At 35.4% G+C, this 23,162-nt stretch overlaps 1 long non-coding RNA gene across 2 annotated transcripts in view; it reads left to right on the top strand.

Moving 5' to 3' along the window:
* Positions 1 to 290: 290 nt before the first annotated feature.
* LOC149785338 (uncharacterized) overlaps positions 291 to 23,162 on the top strand; it is an 88,600-nt gene continuing 65,728 nt past the window's right edge. For both annotated transcript variants that reach the window (XR_016413501.1, XR_016413500.1), the window contains exon 1: positions 291 to 426. This is a non-coding gene — a long non-coding RNA (uncharacterized LOC149785338). The remainder of the gene's footprint in view (positions 427 to 23,162) is intronic.

Raw genomic sequence — 23,162 nt, 5'->3', positions numbered from 1 at the left:
CAAACTGACACGTCCAGTTTGCATCAATGAAAATACATTATACATTGATAGAGCTATGAAAGTAGCACTTGCAAGCAGCCATTTACAATAATGCATCAAGGAGGAATGGGAAATACACGCAAAGAATTATGGCGGTAATCCCCCTCCATACATCTCAGGTCTAATGTTATATAATGTTACAGTTATACAAGTTGAGCAACATCACGTGATATTAAATTGTATATATATATATACTAGTAGCTACATATATCTTATATGGCTACCATCAAAACGTAACATTTCAAACCCACGTGATTTCACATCTGGAGAGATACGCTAGGCACTGACTTTGAAATGCATAGTCTTATATTTACAGTACCCCACTGAATCATTATTCATGAATGAACTAAAGATATTCATAACTGGATGAGCCAGCTTTAAAAAAGGGTAAGTATAACATTTGTTCCTTGCCAGACATGTTTTCATTTTTATTATCTCCATTATTTTTTTTATACACCAAATGATACAAAACTGCACTCATTCAGCTTGAAACGTAGTGAATGATGCGTGTCCATAGTCATACCTCATGATTCAAAGCAGCGTTTCCTATAGGTCAAGTATGGTCATGCACCACGTCAGTAATTTATTTTCAACGCATTTCAACCAATCTCAGAAAACTATCAAAATGAAAGTAGCATAGAACTATTTTTAGAATTTATATCAGCCTTTTAATCATTTAGAAAGCCAGGTATACGTACATGTTGGTATAGACTAGACAGATATCCCATTGTGTGCAAATCATGAATTTGTCAAGGCCATGATAGCGTTACCTCTTCCCATAAACTAATTCTCGTTTAGGATGTAAAGTTTACAACCGATAGGTTCCTAACCCATTTTATCACTCTTGTTGATTCTCGTTTCTCTACTCTGATAAAACGATTTAAAAAAAAGAACATCTTTAGGATGTTTGTGGCCACTACGTGGTTCTCTAAGTTCCTGTCACTATAGCTAGCTGGTTACACCTGGTCTCATCGGTTTGTACCACAGCCAGAATAAGCAGAAACCCAGTCGGGAATTTAATCATTTGTATTTGGGACATCTTTTTTAAACCTCATGTTGAAGAAAAATATATTCTATATTGCTGTTTCACTGCAAAAGCCCAAAAATCATTATATTTAAATTTCAGTAGTAGTTTTAATTGTTGACTTTCCTCACGCTAAAAGGAATATTGATCTGACATAAATATTGGGATATAAAACAAAACAAACGCCGAAAAGTCTGTGCAACTAATTTCGCATTCACGCTTCTTGAGGCACGAAATGCTTTGAAAGAAACGAATGACAGGATCTAAAGGATACACGAGTCTCTAATGAAACTTGAATCAGTAAAATAATATAATATAATAGAGACAAACAGTCACACATATAATTATATTGTTATAAAGGATATACAATATATACATTTTTTTTTAAATTTTACAATTTTATATAGGACATTGGCATTAAGTCCATTAGGATACAAAGTATCTAACTTATGAATCTAATAAATTTCTTTTATGAGTATATTCATGTCTCCATGCACAATATCTATTGGCATGAAAGAAACATCGAGTAGAGAGTAATTAGTGGTGTTAAAGTGTGTTATTTGAAATATTAGAGGAAAACTGAGGATCTCTATGAAAAATAAATTATATGAAAGCCATGATTATTCTTTCTCTTAGAAACTTGTTGAACTGTTTGTCCAACATATTGCATGCTACATGTTTTACAGGTTATCAAATATATCACATCAGTTGATATGCAGTTAGTGTTATCACGTAGAGAAAATAGAATTTTTGTATTAGCGTACCTTAAAGAAGTAGTTTCTCTTATGTTTGCACATTGAGAGCACTGGTGTCTGTTACATTTAGATGACGAAAATTGTCTTTTTTATTTTCTGTCTGATTAGTTTTAATTAGAAAATTTTGCAAATTCTTGAGTCTTCTATAAGCGAGAATTGGTGTGTTTTTGTAAAGTGATTTTGCGCTGGTTTTATTTGATAAATTTAGGAGATTATAATATGTATTAATTATATGACCTATATTAGGTAATGAAGGATCATATTGTATTTTGAAAGGAATTATATTTTTCTCTATTTTACATTCTGCTGTGTTTAAAGCCTCATGTTGAGTAAAATTACGGGCTTTTGTCAGCGCAAAATCAATTATATGTGTAGGATGATTTCTATTTTGGAAATATGTTTTTAATTTATTCAACGAATTTTGTAATTGACAATCATCTGAAATAATGCGTCGGTATCTCTTTGGCCTGGCTATATGGTATACCATTTTTACATGACATGAGATGACATGAAGAATACTCTACATATTGGTGGATATTGGTTTCCTTGATATGAATATTTGTAGGATAGTGTTATCAGTATTTTTTATTACATTTACATATAAAAATGAAACATGCGTACTAGATGCAGTATAAGTAAATGTAAGTGTCGGGTGAAAATGATTTAGGCGATCAATACATTTTTTCAGTTCTTCATTTGAATGGTTCCAGATCATAAATATGTCATCTAAACATCTGAACCAAACAGACGGATTAAACATTTCGTTTTGAAAAAAAATCTGTTTCTAATTTCCCCTTAAAAAAGAGAAACGTATGAAGGAGCCATACGATTATCGTACCGTACTAATTATTTGCATGTAATTCGTATTATTCAATTGAAAATAAGTATTATTATTTTACAAATATCTTCACTAGATAGCGTGCAATTATTATTGTTATCAAGAAAATATTTATACACCTCAATACCATCTGCATGCGGAAATGTTAGTATCTGTGTGAGTGTGTGATTTGGATTTTTAACGTAGCTTTAACAGTTTTAGTCATATCGCTACGATGTCTGCAGTGTGACAGTTTATAGTGATGTCTAGCACTGGGGCATCATGTCGCAGACATGTAGCATGATGTCCCACCCAATCACATTATCCTGACACCTGGCCGACCAGACCTAACACTGACTTCTTAATGCTCAGTGCTAAGCGAGGCAGCTGTTAGTACCATTTTTGTAAGTCTTTGGTATGACTCGAGCGGGGATCGAACTCACGGCCTCCCGCATCCGAGGCGGACACTCTAACCACTAGGCCACAGGAGCGGTCTGTGATGTAACATCTAATATTACTTTGATTGAGTTATCAGATAGCTGTGGAATAGACTTCAACTTTTTAATGAAATCAGTAGAATCTTTAATGTATGAAGGAAGTGATTTCATTAAAGGTTGTAAAACACTGTCAATAAATTTTGGATAGATTTTCAGTATATGAATTACAACCTGATATAATTGCTCGTCCTGGATTATTTAAAGGTAAATTATGGTCAGGATTTTTATGAGTTTTGGGTAAAATGTAGAACTGAGGTGTATCTATGTTAAGAGGAAAATTACCGAATTCCTCATATACGGAATTATTATTTTTAGCGATCTCATTAATGCATGTTGAAATATTTGATTTAATTTCTTTTGACTAGTCTTCGTTAATATGTTTGCAGTATTTTTCATCATTTAATTGACGTTCAACTTCTTTAACAGAATCTTCTTGATTCATAATAATAACAGTGTTTGATTTATCAGCCTTTTTAATCCCTATACTGTCATCATTCATTAGGTTATATAAAGACTTAATTTATTCCTAAAATTATTACTATAATATTGCTTTTGATGATTACAAGTTCATATATCTTTGCGATCGCGTGAATATAAAAATTTAAATATGAATCGCGTCCACTAGGTGGTGATAAAAATGATTTAATTGTGTTAAAATAACCCATTTTTTAGAATGTAAAGAATTCGATTTACTCTCTGAATTGTTGTATGCTTTATCATTTTAAAAAAAATTTTAATTTTAGGCGTCTAGAAAAATTAAAAACTGATGTGATTTATTTAATAACCTGTAAAACATGTAGCATGCAATATGTTGGACAAACACTTCAACAAGTTCCCAAGAGAATTAATAACGATCGCTTTCATATAAAAAATTATAGAGATCCTCAGTTTTCCTCTAATATTTCAACACACTTTAACACCAATAATCACTCTCTACTCGATGTTTCTTTCATGCTAATAGATATTGCGCATGGTGACATGAATATACTCATAAAAGAAACTTACTGGATTCATAAGTTAGATACTCTGTATCCTAAAGACCTTAATGCAAATGCACTAAATAAAAACATATAATTTTTTTTTAAATTACAAATTGATGTATTGTATATCCTTTATATCAGCATAATTATATGTATGACTGTGTCTCTATTGTCTCTATTACCTTACGTAAACATGACACATTCCCCTAAAGTTGACACAGGACGATTGTGCTTCAATTCATACCATGCTACAATGAAACTTATTTTGACTTACATCTGGTCAGCTTATGGCTGCGAGACCCTATGTTTTAAAAGGTTAGAATATCAGACAAACACTAGGTAAAAAAATTTCTAGACTTTCCGGCAAAAAAGTCAAATAAAAGCAAACCTAATTCCACAAGACATAATGGATACATTTTATGGTTATTCAACTTATCAGAAACTATTTACTTTAGACTCCATCTGAAGATCTTTTATAAATTAGGATTAGTCATTAATCTAAATAATCTGTACGCCTGTAATACGACTTTCTTTTAATTACAATGTGTCTGCTAAATGTGCAAGTTTTGAACACATTTCTAAGATGTGTAAAATTCGACCAGAGGACAAGAAGAAATCATATTCATTATTAGAGTTCGAAAATATTCGTTGTCATTATTGTAACGCACAGTACCCAGCAATCACACAAGTGACCACGTCAGGGTTTCGTCACCATGGCGTGACCTAATTCATTGTGTACAGGGTGTGGGCTCAACTATTATGTTAACTCTTCCGCATTCGATATGATCAAAAATAAATCATGAATTCTTTCTTCAACTCACGATGGTTCTTAAATTCAAATTCAAGGGCATAAAATTGAATCAGGAAGTACTTATATATTCTATGCGACATGAGCGCAATCGATAAAGCTATATTTTGCAAGTCTGGCTTCAGATATTATGAATTAGGCAATAGTATCGAGAAAAAGATACCGTATTTGGGGAAATACACTGTATCGATGAGAAAAAACTAAAAATACTTTTCTGAATGGAGGAATAATGATTGGCACTATCAGAGTTCAGTGGTCAAGCATTTTTAAAACTTTTTTAACTTTAATCTATGAATTTGACCTTTACATTATGAACTGCAACAACAGTACGTTACAATATTGTAATAAAGCTTGGTGTGCAGCTTAATCTATATCTCGAGAACAAAAATGTGACAAGAAATTGCAGTTCTTTCGTTCGTGAAACTTTTGCAATATTTAATTCCCACAATATTTTATTCACTTACATTCAGCAGGTTAATTTGAATTTCATAGTGATTTTTTTTTATCCACACATATTATAAAACAGTGTGAAAATATTTAATTCACCTCTGTTCATCCATCTATCTGTCCATTCAAAGCCTGGCTTTATATATATATATATATATATATATATATATATATATATATATATATATATATATATATATATATATATATATATATATATATATATATATATATATATATGTATGTGTGTGTGTGTGTGTGTGTGTGTGTGTGTGTGTGTGTGTGTGTACACACGTTTCGAATTCCTATGTCAGAAATCAAGGTATATATAAATAATTATATTGGTTTACAAATATACAGATGAGATTATTTATTAGGTTGTCGTGTGGTTGTGTCTGCTATGCACATTTGAAAGAAGGTGGTCATACTTTTCCATACAAATGCAGTAACCATTTTATTATACACTCATTTCATTTTCCTATCTAAGGCTTAATAATAAAGGAATTCAATACCAGAAACAAAGTAATTGAACGTTTTTCTCGAATTTAGTGATTTGAACGACTTGTAAAATGCCCCATCTCTGAGTGACACGTGATTGCCGGTGTCCTCAATATGCTTTTTAATGCTATTTTTACAGACCCTAGACAGAAATGGTCATAGTCTGAACCATTCTATTTGGGAAAATTTCTTGTAAATAACTGCTTTCTATAGGTCAAGTATGGTCATTCACCACGTCGGTCATTTTCTACGCATTTGAAATAAAGTTCAGAAAACTATCAAAATTAATGTAGTGTAGAACTATTTTTAGAATTTATATCAACCTTTTAAGCATTTAGAAAGCCAGGTATACGTACATGTTGGTATAGACTAGACAGATATCCCATTGTGTGCAAATCATGAATTCGTCAAGGCCATGATAGCGTTACCTCTTCCCATAAACGAATCCTCGTTTAGGATGTAAAGTTTACAACCGATAGGTTCCTAACCCATTTTTTCAGGAAGTGATTTCATTAAAGGTTGTAAAACACTGTCAGTAAATTTTTTTTTTATAGATTTTCAGTATATGAATTACAACCTGATATAATTGCTCGTCCTGGATTATTTAAAGGTAAATTGTGGTCAGGATTTTTATGAGTTTTGGGTAAAATGTAGAACTGAGGTGTATCTATGTTAAGAGGAAAATTACCGAATTCCTCATATACGGAATTATTATTTTTAGCGATCTCATTAATGCATGTTGAAATATTTGATTTAATTTCTTTTGACTAGTCTTCGTTAATATGTTTGCAGTATTTTTCATCATTTAATTGACGTTAAACTTCTTTAACAGAATCTTCTTGATTCATAATAATAATTCATAATAATAATAGTGTTTGATTTATCAGCCTTTTTAATCACTATAATGTCGTCATTCATTGGATTATATAAAGACTTAATTTCGTCCTTAGAAATATTACTATAATATTGCTTTTGATGATTGCAAGTTAATATATCTTTGCGATCGCGTCAATATAAAAATTTAAATATGAATCGCGTCCACTAGGTGGTGATAAAAATGATTTAATTGTGTTAAAATAACCCATTTTTTTAGAATGTAAACAATTCGATTTACTCTCTGAATTGTTGTATGCTTTATCATTTAAAAAAATTTCTTAATTTTAGGCGTCTAGAAAAATTAAAAACTGATGTGATTTTTTTTTTGATAACCTGTAAAACATGTAGCATGCAATATGTTGGACAAACACTTCAACAAGTTTCTAAGATAATGAATAAGCATCACTTTCATATAAAAAGTTATAGAGATCCTCAGTTTTCCTCTAATATTTCAACACACTTTAACACCAATAATCACTCTCTCCTCGATTTTTCTTTCATGCTAATAGATATTGCGCACGGTGACATGAATAGACTCATAAAAGAAATTTATTAGATTTATAAGTTAGATACTTTGTATCCTAAAGACCTTAATGCAAATGCACTAAATAAAAATATATAATTTTGTTTAAAAAATTACAAATTGATATATTTTATATCCTTTATATCAATATAATTATATGTATGACTGTGTCTCTATTGTCTCTATTACCTTACGTAAACATGACACATTCCCCTAAAGTTGACACAGGACGATTGTGCTTCAATTCATACCATGCTACAATGAAACTTATTTTGACTTACATCTGGTCAGCTTATCGCTGCGAGACCCTATGTTTTAAAAGGTTAGAATATCAGATAAACACTAGGTAAAAAAATTTCTAGACTTTTCGGCAAACAATCAAATAAAGGCAAGCCTAATTCCACACGACATAATGGATACATTTTACGGTTATTCAACGTATCAGAAACTATTTACTTTAGACTCCATCTGAAGATCTTTTACTAATTAGGATTAGTCATTAATCCAAATAATCTGTACTCCTGTAATACGACTTTCTTTTAATTACAATGTGTCTGCTAAATGTGCAAGTTTTGAACACATTTCTAAGATGTATAAAATTCGACCAGAGGACAAGAAGTAATCATATTCATTATTAGAGTTCGAGAATATTCGTTGTCATTGTTGTAACGCACAGTACCCAGAAATCACACAAGTGACCACGTCAGGGTTTCGTCAACATGGCGTGACATAATTTATTGTGTACAGGGTGTGGGCTCAACTATTATATTAACTTTGTCGCATTCGATATGATCAAAAATAAATCACGATGGTTCTTGAATGCAAATACAATGGCATAAAACTGAATCAGGAAGTACTTATGTATTCTATGCGACATGGGCGCAATCGATAAAGGTAACTATATTTTGCCAGTCTGGCTTCAGATAGTACGAATTAGGCAATAGTATGGGGAAAAAAAATACCTATTTGGGGAAATACACTGTATCGATGAGAGAAAACTAAAAATACTTTTCTGAATGGAGGAATAATGATTGGCACTATCAGAGTTCAGTGGTCAAGCATTTTTAAAACTTTTTTTTAAACTTTAAACTATGATTTTGACCTTTATATTATGAACTGCAGCAACAGTACGTTTCAATATTGTAATAAAGCTTTGTGTGCAGCTTAAACTATATCTCGAGAAGAGAAATGTGACAAGAAATTGCAGTTCTTTCGTTCGTGAAACTTTTGCAATATTTAATTCCCACATTATTTTATTGACTTACATTCAGCAGGTTAATTTGTATTCCATAGTGATTTTTCTTTATCCACACGTATTATAAAAAATGTGAAAATATTGATTTCACCTCTGTTCATCAATTTATCTGTCCATTCATATATGTGTGTGTGTGTGTGTGTGTGTGTGTGTGTGTGTGTGTGTGTGCAGTCATTCCGAATTCCTAAGACAGAAGTCAAGGTATATGTAAATAATTTGTTTTACAAATATACAGATGACAATATTTATTAGGTTGTCATGTGGGTGTCTGCTATGCACGTATAAAAGAAGGTGGTCATAAGTTTCCATACAAATGCAGTAACCATTTTATTATACACTCATTTCATTTTCCTACCTAAGTCTGGCAGTTTATAGTAATGTCTATCACTGGGGCATCATGCCGCAGACATATAGCATGAAGACCCACCCAGTCACATTATCCTGACACCAGGCCGACCTATTCAAAAACTAACCTCTTGATGTCGAGCGACAAGCGAGGCAGCTGTCAGAACGATTTTATAAATATGTGGTATGACTCGGCCGGGAATCGAACCCGCAACCTCCCGCATCCACGCCGGACGCTCTAACCACTAGGCCACCATATCGGTCCTAGGGACAAATATAGACACAGACATAGAGACATAGACATATGACACCAGCATAGACTGATGAACGTTAATCTATCACACAAAACATAGACTAAAAATATTTAGGCAAGAGGGAATATATATCTTTTCTAGGCAATGGAGTGGCCCTGAAAAGGACATTTGGGTTTCTTATTTGTCTTCTAATTTCTGTGTTATCGTATTCTCCTCCACCAACACCTAAGTTTTTGCACTACATTATTCTTTTTCTTCTGGTATCTCTTCTCCCGCTCTTCTTACTTTACATACATCTCTTTTTTCCTCTTTTCGTTTCCCTCTTCTTTCATTATTATTTCATTCCATCTTCTCATTTGTTCTTTGTTCTCTATGTCTTCCTTTTCTTCGTTTGCTTGTTAATTAGTTCTCTTTGCCTTTCCTTCGCCTTTCTAAAATTATTTATCTCCCTTCTGAGACGGTGGGGACTATGACAATCATCCTCCAATCTCAACATTTCATCCAACATCCCAATATCATCAACCACTTCCTGCAGCTTGTTCATTTTGTCACGATGGTTGCTTACCATCTTATTTGATTATTCAATGTTGAATTGCGCAAATGATGAACGCCACATTTTCAATACATGAAGGAAAAGATCCCCTCTTACTAACTACCCATGTCACCTACCAAACAATCCACAAGGATGAGAGTGCTAACCTAAAATATAATTATACAAGACAACACACTTATACTGGAGAAAAAAGCCACTATACTTTCTATCAGCACAGAGTGGAAAAGCAAATTTTCTACGTACAAAACACACCATTACTTACAATCACATCAGCAAAGGAGTTAATGTTTATAGTGACCCTACTCCATATTCACACAAACGAAACACTCATGAGTGTAGTTACAATGGGTTTGTTAAGGGAAAAAAGACACACACACGCAAACGTACGCGCACGCACACACACAGACACAAACACACACATACATACACACATACACAAACCCAAACAAATACAAACGCACACACACGTACGCCCGCACACAAACACAAACAAAAATACACACACATACAATTATATGATTGGTAGATGTTTGTCAAAACAAGAAACTAAATGTTTTCTTGTCCTGGCCATCTGGACATGACCATGTCCTCTTCGTCTTTGTCTTTGGGTTCTGCTTCTAAGATATCCCAATTTTCAAAGATTCTCTACCATTCAAAGAGGGATAAGAGTCTTCCATAGCTTCTAACAGTCTAGAAAGACGTCTCTCAAACTGTTGATTTCTATCGTATTATCGAATTCGGTAAAAGAGACGACGTTCACCGTCTCTGGTAGAGCTTTAGCAAACTGGAGTTCCACACACAGTTGGCCGCAGTTTATAGGGTGGAAATGTATCTCGTCGCTGCCTTGGTCTTTAGTGAAATCAAAAGCCCATAAAGCGTAACTGCATACGAAATGCCGTGACTACTGTTGATCCCAAGCTGTCCGGTAGCATCGTATAGGGACAAGTACGACCTCGACTAATTCTTCTTATCAAAGTCAGGTTCAAAAGGTCTGGTACACAATGTCTTGCCATCTCGACTGACTTCGATCCTGGACACGTCGAAGTGTTGAAACTCGAACGGATTTTAATCGGGTGCTCCGTTGAGGGCTACATTGTTAACGATGCCAATGATTAAACGTTTCAGTAACTGTCCTTAGAAAAGATGATCTTCGATATTGGATCGGAGTCCAGCGGAAATGGTGAAGGATTTCACTTCCACGCGTCGTATCGGATACTTGGCCATTGTTCTGCTCAAAGTATGGCTGATATCGTTTCCCACTTTAACTAACACTTCCACGCGTCGCACGAAGAGTCGGGCTTCTTGGATAATGGTTTTGCAATTGGCAGCATCATTCATCAAACGGAAAGTGTTACTGCTGAGATTCAGCAAATACTTCTCTTGCAACCACATGTCCAAATGCAAGCGATCCATCAGTTCAAAACTACGGCTTAGAGAAATTTTGCTTCTACGGTTTTTAAATCCCACATTATCATCCGATATTGTGTCGAACTCACCCTTTTCTTCAGGTGTCCATACCACACAGGCATCCAGATGAGTGTTCTTGGCATTTTATACGTCAAGAGATTTTCCATGTACGCTCGATAAGGGTAAGTATCCATGCTGCTGCTGACTAGTTTGTTTTTCCAGTACAATTCCACCTCACTGAACAATGAATGCATGAAATTGTTGACGGGGATACTTTATTGTTGTCCTTTAGATTGGAACCGTCTACTGTTGTGTCGATCACTTTCACTTTCAGGTACAAGTAATTGCTATTCAGATCGATGTAATCTTCGGGCAGTCCTTTGATTTAAAACTCGATGGGAGCTAACTCCGTCAAAGAGAATACGGGTTGAATTAATATCCATTGGGATTCTTGCATCGTTATCATAGTGGATACAGTTCCGACTTGGAACATGCGCAAGACCTTTGGTGCATCATTGTTTCTTTCTGTGATTTAATAATCAAAAACGTGTAATTTTTTGACGGTTCTTCTTTTCTTGGGCTTTCTAGTTATGGTTGTGTGAAGTCCTCTGAAGGTGTCTTCAACTTTTTGTCTCTTTCTGCCTTGTCCTTGCTGTGGCGTCAGGGAAACAGGAATGTCTGACTTGGCAGCGTCGAGGACATTTATAGTTTCTCGTTGGTCAAAAATGTCTTTGCCAGACATTTTAGCCTGCTTTCAAGAAGGCTTCTTTGGGGTTTGGTTTGTCGATGATGACATTTTCGAGAGATTCTTTGCCTTGCGTCTAAACGGCATTTTTCAAGGTGTGTAATCCTCGTGTTACCATCGGTTTTAAGACGGGTCCCACCGAACGAAAGGCAGATTTTATCATATCTCCTAAACCATGTCCTCGCTGTCGAGCGAATCCTCGGTATACTGGATATATGACTTACAAGTCCTAAGAGAATCTTTTTCGAAAATGGAGTTTCATCGTGACTTTACCTTTGGAGAATGGAATAGTTTGTCCCAGATCTCGATTTATAGCAATATTGACAGTGTCGAAATAAGACTTACTCATGGGTAAATAACGAAGATGTACAAACTTGCAGTAAACGTGACACTTGTTTCCACCTTCATCGTCATTGGTCGTGGCAACATCAACTTTGAAAGGAATGACTCAGTAACGGTGCGGCTGTGTCCCACCACGTTTAACTCTACCACATCGGAGCATAGAAAAATCAAATTTAGTTCTTCGTTCAGTTCTACAGGGGATCTAAAATACTTGTAAACTTCCGTATTGCTGTTGATCTTCGGGTTGAAATGCGGTGACATTTTTGTGTCTCCACCCAAAATTTCAAACAAACTAGGATTTAAACTGATGGACAACGTTCGGGAATCCTTAAATTCATCAGTAGGAGACGAGCGACTTTATGGTACTCGAGGGTGACACTTCATTTGGCTTTCTTCAGGGCTTTGCCAAATACTTCCTCGAACCTGGAAGCAATCATGTCCACCAAATGATGACCGTTACAATAATAGCCTGCAGAAATGTTCACAGTATAGATGGTGAATGATGGATTGCTGGTTGAATTATTTGTACTTGAAAACCCGATTTCATTCATGGCTTGTTCCACTTGTTCGTTCATGATTTAGACGCGGAAAGTGTTTCGATTTTCAATGATGATATTGATTTGTGTGCGATGAATGATTTCGACCAAAGCCACTTCCCAATGGGCTACATAATCAAATTGTATGCCGGAGGTAATTTGGCCATGAAACAGCACAAAATATTGTGGGGAAACACATCCATGGAACTGTCACTGGGTAAAGTTAAGTAAAATTGGTTATTCATAATTCCAGAGTTCTGCTGTCCGAGGAGTCGCTAGGTCAGAGGAGTGTCCAAAAGAGGGTTGTTGTTATTGTTATTATAAGTGTTATAAGGGTGACTGTTTTGAGCGCAAGACTCCCGTTGTTGTCGTTAGAGTATTTCAGGAAAGGATTGGGAAGAAGGTAACCGATGTAACTCCATAGTAAAATGGTCCACAATTGTTTGTCTCTTTGTTGCAAACTCAAATTGGCAATGGCAGCACCGATGACACAATACATCACAAAGATTTGGCAGAAGAAAAAAGACGATTTGCGGAGAGGAACATTAACAAAGCTTTTAATGTTGATAAAATGAATTATACATTGTAGATATTTTGAAAGGAAAAGGAAGAAGACAAAAATAACTGTCGATGAGGTTCGATTTTCCATTGGAGGCATTGAGGTGATCATAAGGCACCGTATTCACTTGCTTTTAAGTCGAGTAACACTGCAAACAACAAAGATCCTGATCTGCCGTAGCGTAATGCGCCTGCAGATAAGGGTCTATGTTATTTTTGTCTGCTAATTACGCCTAATAAACTGCACAAACCCAGATCTTCCGGCGCATTATGCGCGGGCGGAACTGTATATGTGCAGCTTGCAGTTGGTCGCGACTTATAAGCGAGTATAGACGGTTAGTGTGTCGAGCAAACGCCTCTAATTATTATACAGAGACAAAACCGCTGTTTTTAGTCAAGTATCACCTTAGTTAATGCATTATCTGGCAATTTTCCCTGTGAGTGAATAAATAATTTTCGAATAGTCACAAATTGCAAATTCTCGTGAATGAACATTTTTGTCTGATATTTATTCCAAGCTTTTGTTTCATCGTTATCAGTCATGTACGCATAAAGGTTTGCCATTAATCCATTAAACACTCCTACTGATGTGCAAATTTAACTCATCCTTGAAAAGATATGGTATCGTTTTATTCATCTGTGATATTTTTATACATTCATCTTTGGACTGACACTTGTATCTTAGAACGTATCCTTCTTCTTGTTTTTGTAGTTGTTTTGGGGTTTAACGCCATATCTCAGCGCAAGATATGCTACATGGCGGCTAGTATAATTGGTGGAGGAAGGACGGTAAGAATCACCGACACACGGGGAGTTACTAGTCAAGGGCGTCGAAGTTACTCTTTATGTCTCTATCGACATGGATGCACAAGGAATATATGATATATGTATAAATGATGAGTAGTGACATTCTATGACCGTACTTACTTTACAGTTTGGTGTAGTAGAATTTATACATCTACCATTTTGAATGTCTGGCTATAGTAAAGAAAATCAACCAAAACCTTTCTGGGATAAGTTCATCTTCTTTTTCTTTTTGAGAACGACAACTTGGAAGTCATCATCTATTAGTCTCCTCCTGTCAGATGATGTCACTTATTGACACGACTTTTGTTGGTGTCTGGTCATGTTTTAGATGTTGGTCTCTTTCGGAGACGTTCCATTTGTCCCCCAAATACGGTGTTGTTCATCAGTATTAAAATGATTTGAGACCTAATTGGTAGAGTTTTGTCGCAAACTTGTATTCCGTATAATGTAATCTTTCAGACAAGGCTGCTTTTCAAACAAGTCAACTATTTGCATATTTTCACTTATAAACACAAATTCAGGTGAAGCTTAGGTTACTAAAATGTATAACAAATTCTTCTTGGTGTTCTATTATGCACAATAGAGCTTGGTATAGATTGGTAAAGTTCGTCTAGTACTGTACGCAATAGCTTTGGTATAGTTTGGTACATTTGGTCTAGTACTGAACACAATAGATTTGGTATAGTTTTGAACATTGGGTCAAGTACTGTATACAATAGATTTGGTATAGTTTGGTACAGTTGGTGTAGTACTGTACACACTAGCTTTGGTATAGTTTGGTACGTTTGGTCTAGTACTGTACACAATAGATTTGGTATAGTTTGGTACGTTTGGTCTAGTAATGTACACTATAGATTTGGTATAGTTTGGTACGTTTGGTCTAGTAATGTACACTATAGATTTGGTATAGTTTTGTACATTGGGTCAAGTGCTGTATACAATAGATTTGGTATAGTTTGGTACAGTTGACGTAGTACTGTACACAATAGATTTGGTATAGTTTGGTACAGTTGGTCTAGTACTGTACACTATAGATTCTATATAGTTTTGAACATTGGATCAAGTACTGTATACAATAGATTTGGTATAGTTTGGTACAGTTGGTGTAGTACTGTACACAATAGCTTTGGTATAGTTTGGTACATTTGGTCTAGTACTGTACACTATAGATTTGGTATAGTTTGGTACGTTTGGTCTAGTACTGTACACAATAGATTTGATATAGTTTGGTACGTTTGGTCTAGTAATTTACACTATAGATTTGATATAGTTTTGAACATTGGGTCAAGTACTGTATACAATAGATTTGGTATAGTTTGGTACAGTTGATGTAGTACTGTACACAATAGCTTTGGTATACTTTGGTACGTTTGGTCTAGTGCTGTATACAATAGTTTTGGTATAGTTTGGTACAGTTGGTGTAGTACTGTACACAATAGCTTTGGTATAGTTTGGTACGTTTGGTCTAGTAATGTACATAATAGATATGGTATGGTTTAATACAGATGGTCTTGTACTGTACACAATAGATTTGGTATCGTTTGGTACATTTGGTGTAGTACTGTACACAATAGATTTTATATACAGTTTGGAACAGTTAGTCTAGTACTGTACGCACTAGCTTTGGTATAGTTTGGTACAGTTGGCCTAGTACTGTACACTATAGAACTATAGCTTTGATATTGTTTGGAACATTGGATCAAGTACTGTATACAATGGATTTGGTATAGTTTTTTACAGTTGATCTAGTAATGTACGCTATAGATTTGATATAGTTTGGAACATTGGGTCAAGTACTGTACACAATAGATTTGGAGTAGTTTGGTAAAGTTGGTGTAGTACTACTGTACACAATAGATTTCGTATATTTTGGAACAGTTTTTCAAGTACTGTACACAATAGATTTGGTATATTTTTTTGGGTACAGTTGGCCTAATAAAGTACACTATAGATCTGATATAGTTTGGAACATTGGGCCAAGTACTGTTCACAATAGATTTGGTGTAGTTTGGTAAAGTTGGTGTAGTACTGTACACAATAGATTTTGTATAGTTTGGAACAGTTTGTCTAGTACTGTACACAATAGATTTGGTATATTTTTGGTACGGTTGGTCTAGTGAAGTACACTATATATTTGATATAGTTTGCAACATTGGGTCTAGTACTCTACACAATAGATTTGGTATAATTTAATACAGTTGGTGTAGTAATGTACACAATAGATTTGGTACAGTTTGGAACAGTTGGTCTAGTACTGCACACAATAGATTTGGTATGGCTTAGTACAGTTAGTCTAGTACTGTACACCATAGATTTGGTATAGTTTATCACAGTACCCTTGCAAGAATTTATCAATTTCGTTTGCACGGTGGAGATATCATTTTTGTCTGGTATAAACGTCTTTGGAGCACGAAAGTAGTCTTTGAAATGGTCGTTTAGAAGTGATGGCATCTCCAAAATCCATATCTAAAATCTACCCTATGTCAGTAACATGTGGCATATTTAACAAGTTTCTCTTTAATAATCTAGTCTGCTCCTCGTTGTCCCATCGTACTTGTTGACCTGACATTTATTTTTTCTTTGTCAAGTCAAGTATTCTGCTAGGATCAAGACAGATTGTATGTTACCTATAACGTGATTACTTCAAAACCATCATCACATTTTATCTTTCCATTTTCATCAGGATTATATTCATTGCTCTCTTCGTGTTATTTACACCTCTGATTCCAGCTTCAACCAGCAGGAGCATGTCCTCGTCAAAATACAATTTGTAAACTTGATATATTTGAACTGGCGTCATAAGCTTTACCAGGTGTACTGCGATATTGGGATGTGTCAAGTTCGAGGTGGGCCAGTCATGCAATCCAGAAGGCTTCGGCATTGTTGGATATGATTTCTACCTCATCACAGTGACATGTGAAAATAAGGAGAGCCCCTATTAAGTATAACTAAAAAATTATTTTTTCCCCAAGAACGATCTTGAAAAAAAAGCCTGTGGTCACCTGCTCTTAAGTACACACACGCGGAGAGAGAGAGAGAGTACGCCGATAGTGTTCCTCTGCTGATGATACGCCGTGTATTAAGGGAAAACACATTGTATATCTCTTTATTTGTGACTACCACATATAAACATAAATATACACACTCTGCAAGAAGATAACGCTACGCAACTGTTCTACTGAATCAAACTGCGTTTGAAATGAGCAATTTTGCACCGTTGGTATAGAATATTTCTACGAACGATGACTTTTTTAATATCACACTTTTAGCATTGTATATCATCTCCATTTACGTTAGTAGTCGTATTTAAAATATCACGTTATTGTGGTTGTGGCTGAGTTCTACGTTATAGGATGCTTCTAGTACATTTCCTGGACAATGTCTCCGGAAATCTGGCAGTAGAGGAAGTTGCCTCCCACTCAGCAGATCTTTTCCTTTTTATGCGGTAGTAAAGTATGTTATTTCATGATCTATACAGAGACACGTGTTTCAATAATTCGTAAAAATAACACACAATAATGTGAATTAATTAGCGAATAATTTTATGTATTTGTTGAGCGTGGGCGATATTTAAACTAAACATTTGATCTCATCCTGTCATGACTTACCTACTAATAGGATGGCTGCCAGGCTGCCATGATTTTATCACCCATAAATCCTAGTCATGCGCCAGGAGTCCATTAAACCGTAAAGAACCTTAAGCCACCATGTTTTATAATAATAATAATAATAATAATAATAATAATAGTAATAGTAATAATAGCATTCGTTGTTTTTTTTTATGATGTGTATAACGTAAATGTGCTGCCGAGAGTATAGAACAATCATAATTTACGTCCCTGTTAGTACTTTCACAGGGACTAGCTGATTAGATGTATTATTAGCATGTTCTAATAGTTTTTAAAAGGATTAAATTCACTCAAGTAATACAAACATTTCCTGGGCACAGATGCAAATTAAGAATGGCTTTTCATAAAGTACCTTTTCATGAGTTAACCAGTTTGAATTGTCTACGGTAAGATTGCCTTTTTATTACGACCATTCATGTCTAGAAGACGTGTGTGTGTGTGTGTGTGTGTGTGTGTGTGTGTGTTGGTACACGAAAACATAGAATTGCATGTTGATTCATAAGTTACAATTAAAAACCTATCTTAACATGTTAAGTCTGCTCAAGGACCGATAGGGTTATTGCAAAACAAAAGTGTACATATTGCTATGGGTTTTTACAAGACAAAAGTGTATATATTGCTATGGGTTATTGCAAGACAAAAGTGTATATATTGCTATGGATAAATAAAGGTCAGGTATGCATGAACTTCGAATTCGTTTTGGCAATTGTTATCAAAGTAAACAAGCCAAAACCTAAATTTAAAGCAAGCTATTTTTCGGATTAGACCCCTGTTCTTGAATGATATCAATGGCCAGGTAAACGTATAATAATGGATCTGTGCAATATTTTGTCTCACTCATTCAGAGGTGCGTTTTAGTTTTATTTTCATACTCTATTAGGGATTATTGAGAGAGAGAGAGAGAGAGAGAGAGAGAGAGAGTGTGTGTGTGTTGATATCAATATATAATAACAGAAGGATATGGGACACTTAAATCAGTCTCAGTGCGTATGTGAATTGTATAATTAGTTCAAAGCCTGAGGACAAAGTACATTTTCCATTACAAGTGCTTTTAAACTTGACAGAGATTATCGACCAATTTTTCTTCTGATTTTAATTTATTGAGTGGTACGGTTATATATGAAGGTACTTGTCTGTAATATAAGAAGGTATTTATCTGTTTCGCCGGTTTGTACTTAATTTAAAAGTGCATATTCGCTTGTGATTTTGCTTATATGTAGCGGCGCAATTTATACCCATGAAACCCTATTTTATTGTGCCGTCAAGAGAAGCATGTAAAATCATGCTTGCGTGAAAAAAATAATAATGAAGTGAGTTTTAATGACTCTATTCGAATCGCGGACCGCAAGTGCTGTATAATATTAACACAACGTTTCATTGTAAGAGATTTAAACAAAAAAATATTATTATTTCCACAACAGATCTATTGAAATATTACGTCAGATGGTCATAATATTATACGCACCATGGTTGTATCCTTTCCAAATGATGCCAACTTGTAAATGATGGATCTTCTGTAAAGAGACCTCCAGTGAGAATAATTTTAAGATCTTTATCGTAGCGTTTCGAAGGCGCCATAACAACGATTATAAACGGACGAGGAATTTCTGAATCTACAAGAAATGCACACAGGGGGAGCTTTTATAAACGGCCACTTATAGGAGCGAGTTCTCTGTCTTGAAAGTCAATCTTTTATGCCCCGAAACGCATCAAGCGTTTGAGAGAGGTGTGTGTGTGTGTGTGTGTGTGTGTGTGTGTTGGGGAAGCTTTTGTTGTAGTTTTTGTTCAGCATTTCTATTTCAATGACTGGTTGTCAAACTCATTTTATATTTGCAATAAATTATAATCACATATTCCCGTTCTCTAAGCATCGCTCCAGCTCTTCATGGGGTTCATGGGGTTCGAAATTATAACGGGGACACAGTTTGGCCTATGTACTACTTATCCTCACTTAGCATTAGTCCCTTTACCAATTCACATAATGTTTAGAAAATAGCGTTATATAATAATGATCTTCTGTCAGCATAACTACTTACCAATTACTTCATGTTTCGACCATTTTATCATCACATCCTGGAGTTGTTTCTCCACAGTACGTCTCCTGCGCCAAGAGCGGGGTCATGGTATCAGAACCCCTGATAATAATTAAGCTCACGGTTTGAAGTATATAACATGATCGCATATTCACCCATCACAAAGTTTACGACTGCTCCGGTAGCCTAGTGGTTAGAGCGTCCGCCTCGGATGCAGGAAGTTGTGGGTTCGATCCCAAGCCGAGTCATACCAAAGACTTATAAAAATGGTACTTATAGCTGCATCGCTTGGCGCTCAGCATTTACAGGTTAGTGTTAGGACTGGTCTGCCTGGTGTCAGGATAATGTGATAGTGAGACATCATGCTACATGTCTGCGGCATGATGCCCCAGTGCTAGACATCACTATAAACTGCCACAATGCAGACGTGGTAGTGATATGACTGAATTTTTTTTTAAAGCTACGTTAAAAATCCAAATCACACACACTCACACAAACTTCAGAAGCTCCGGTGTTTTTCAAAACCGATCACTGCTACTTAAGCATAATTGGATTGGGGACTATCTTTAAAATTTACTTACCTCTGAAACTGAAGAGCATAACAACCTGCCATACTATGCATCTCCGAAATTGAAGATTTGACAATGGAAGTTCTCCAATTAAGCGTTGTCAATTTTACGTTATGCAAGATTACATGTTAACAAATTTTGTTTATGAAGAACTGAACTTTTAAAAAAAAAAAAAAACAATCAATAGATATATTGAAATGATCTCAGCAAGTTATAAAAATAAATGAAAGAATGTTATGAACTAATTTGCTAATCTTCACGTACAGACGTAAACTTCTGAGTTTGTCGGCGTAGTTATAATATCCAAAAGTGGATAGCAAATCGCCAGATAGCCTAGTTGCTTATTTAGCGGCGATGGCACAGAATGTCCCCTGCCACTCCTGCTCATTTACTCTGACCGGAAGTGGAGCTAAGATGTCAAGCAATATGGTGTGGACACAATTTGGTTTAAGTCTTTGGTTAAACGTTTTCCATCACCTGTGTTTCCGGTACATCTTACCCGATTCACTTCATATATCGAATAATGTGATCATTGTCAACTGGTTTCTGGGTGCGACCATCAGGTCCGGAATTAAAATAGGGACACATTTTGAATAAAGCTTCTGGTTAAAAAGAATTTTTAAAAAATACATATAGTTTCATAACCAATTCACTTCACGTTTCCAATATATAAAACACTGACCTTATGGATTATACTTTTTCTACCCCTTGATAAAGTCCGTATATGTGCCATGTAGGACACTTCTGGGTTACAGTATTGATTCCATCTCTTTCGTTGTAAAGAGCATGTTCACTATACATTTGGAATATTTTATTATGGCATGTGCTTTGAAAATTGCATGAGATAACATTTTCTATGCTTTTGTCCTTTGTTTTGTGATGGGAGGATTCTGAGAAAAAAAATACGTTAGAGGAAAAAGTATGGAAGTCTTTAATTTTAGTGATGCAGCACACGTTTGATGATGTTGCAAACTAGAACGCGGCATTTGTCACGTCATCAGCCATAAACAGACTGATTATTTTACTCTGTTTAGTGTTGATTTACAATCTATGATATGAGACAAAAAGTGGCCAGTCAGCGTTTGGATATCCTAATGCGCAGAAACATTGTAAAATATTTCCCGATTAATAATATTTTAATTTTAAGATAAGTTTTTGCTGCTAATTTGGACACAATACACTTGGACTGGTTTGACTTTCTTTTGCCTTGTCTTTATTTCGTTTTTTTGTTTTATTGTTGTTGTTATTTGGGGTGGGAGGTCTAAATGCGTTCGCTGTAGTCTCTTTGCAAGGAATATTTGCAATTATTGATTTGAAAGTAAGCACTTGAAGCACTGGGGATACATTCCTATTGAATTCGACTATCTTAATAAGCTTCCCTGTCGTGTCTGATTTTGTCAGTGATACAATGTTGAAATTGTTCTTCCTACGACCAAGAGCCACACTTTGTTGGGGTTCCTTCTGACATTCTTGTCACTCTGCAGTCAGAAGTGTGGATGTGGGTTGAACGTGGCATTTTCCATTCAGTAGTCAGCATCAAGTCTTCTAGTATGTTCAATGTAGCATAATTTTCATGCAGCAGTCAGCGTTATGTGGGCATGTGGGCTGAATATGGCATTTTTGTCATTCAGCAGTCAGCGTTATGTAGGCATGTAGGTTGAATGTGGCATTTTTGTCATTCAACAGTCAGCATTATGTAGGCATGTGGGCTGCATGTGGCATTTTTGTCATTCAGCAGTCAGCGTTATGTAGGCATGTGGGTTGAATGTGGCATTTTTAATTCAGTAGTCAGAATTAAACAGCAAAAGACTAAAAGTACAGTTGACATACTACCGATTTGTGATGATATAAATTATCTGAACCAATATTAAAGTCCATAATGGAGGCGGAAAATGCATGCCTTTGGAGTAGTGGAATGTTTGTTCATGGAGCATAAAAAAGATATTGCTGTCAGAGGTAAATACTGGAGGTCGATAAACACAACGCACCTGAAAGTGAAAAAGGTTTACACGTACTTGTAGTATTAAATTTGGTACATCAAATCCATTCATCCTTTTTATATATTGCCTACGATAACACTGGTCAACAGTGAAATCATTACTGACTTGAAAAGGCCCTAATCTGTAGTATTTTGGTGTGCCGAACACGAATATAACCGTGAAAAATTTGTATTGGCTCTCGTTTTGAAGATATTCATATACCTCATTTTCTATGTTTCACTGTGTAAATTTCTCCAGTAGGACTGCAGCAACATCCGGAATAATGATGTAACATTGCATAATACCATCATGCTCACATCATCCACAGTTAATTGCATCATTTTCTGATGCAATGCAATACTAATGCCATGCGGCTGCTGAAGTAAGTTGACGTCAGCAGTGTACTATACATGTGTAGGCCTATTATACTAATGCGAGGCGGCTGCTGAAGCTGACGTAAGCAGTGTACTATATAAAGCCCAATCAGATAGGTTCAGCATTTAAAATATTTTAGACGTTGTGCGAGACAGTTCAAGCTACTGTTACATAAAACTTATTATTTTATCCATTTACGTACAATAAAGAACAGTAATGCCTCGAAAGTGTGTTAATACCGCGGACAATTTTTGCTATATTTGTGGGGAAGTGACATTTGCCAACCAGAAGAAAAGTATCAATTCTCAAGTGAAGAAGGCATATCATCTTTACTTCGGATGCAAGGTTGGTGACCAAGACAAGCCTTGGGCTCCGCATATATGCTGTGCTACATGTACAACACAGCTTTCACAGTGGTTGAATTGCAAAAGGTCATCAATGCCGTTTGCAGTCCCAATGGTGTGGAGAGAGCCAAGCAACCACCTAAATGACTGTTACTTCTGCTTGGTTC

The sequence above is a fragment of the Sinohyriopsis cumingii genome, chromosome 13, assembly GCF_028554795.1.
Source record: "Sinohyriopsis cumingii isolate HCF-2022 chromosome 13, ASM2855479v2, whole genome shotgun sequence".
Classification (NCBI taxonomy): domain Eukaryota; kingdom Metazoa; phylum Mollusca; class Bivalvia; order Unionida; family Unionidae; genus Sinohyriopsis; species Sinohyriopsis cumingii.
This window is presented reverse-complemented; position numbering and strand designations above follow the sequence as displayed.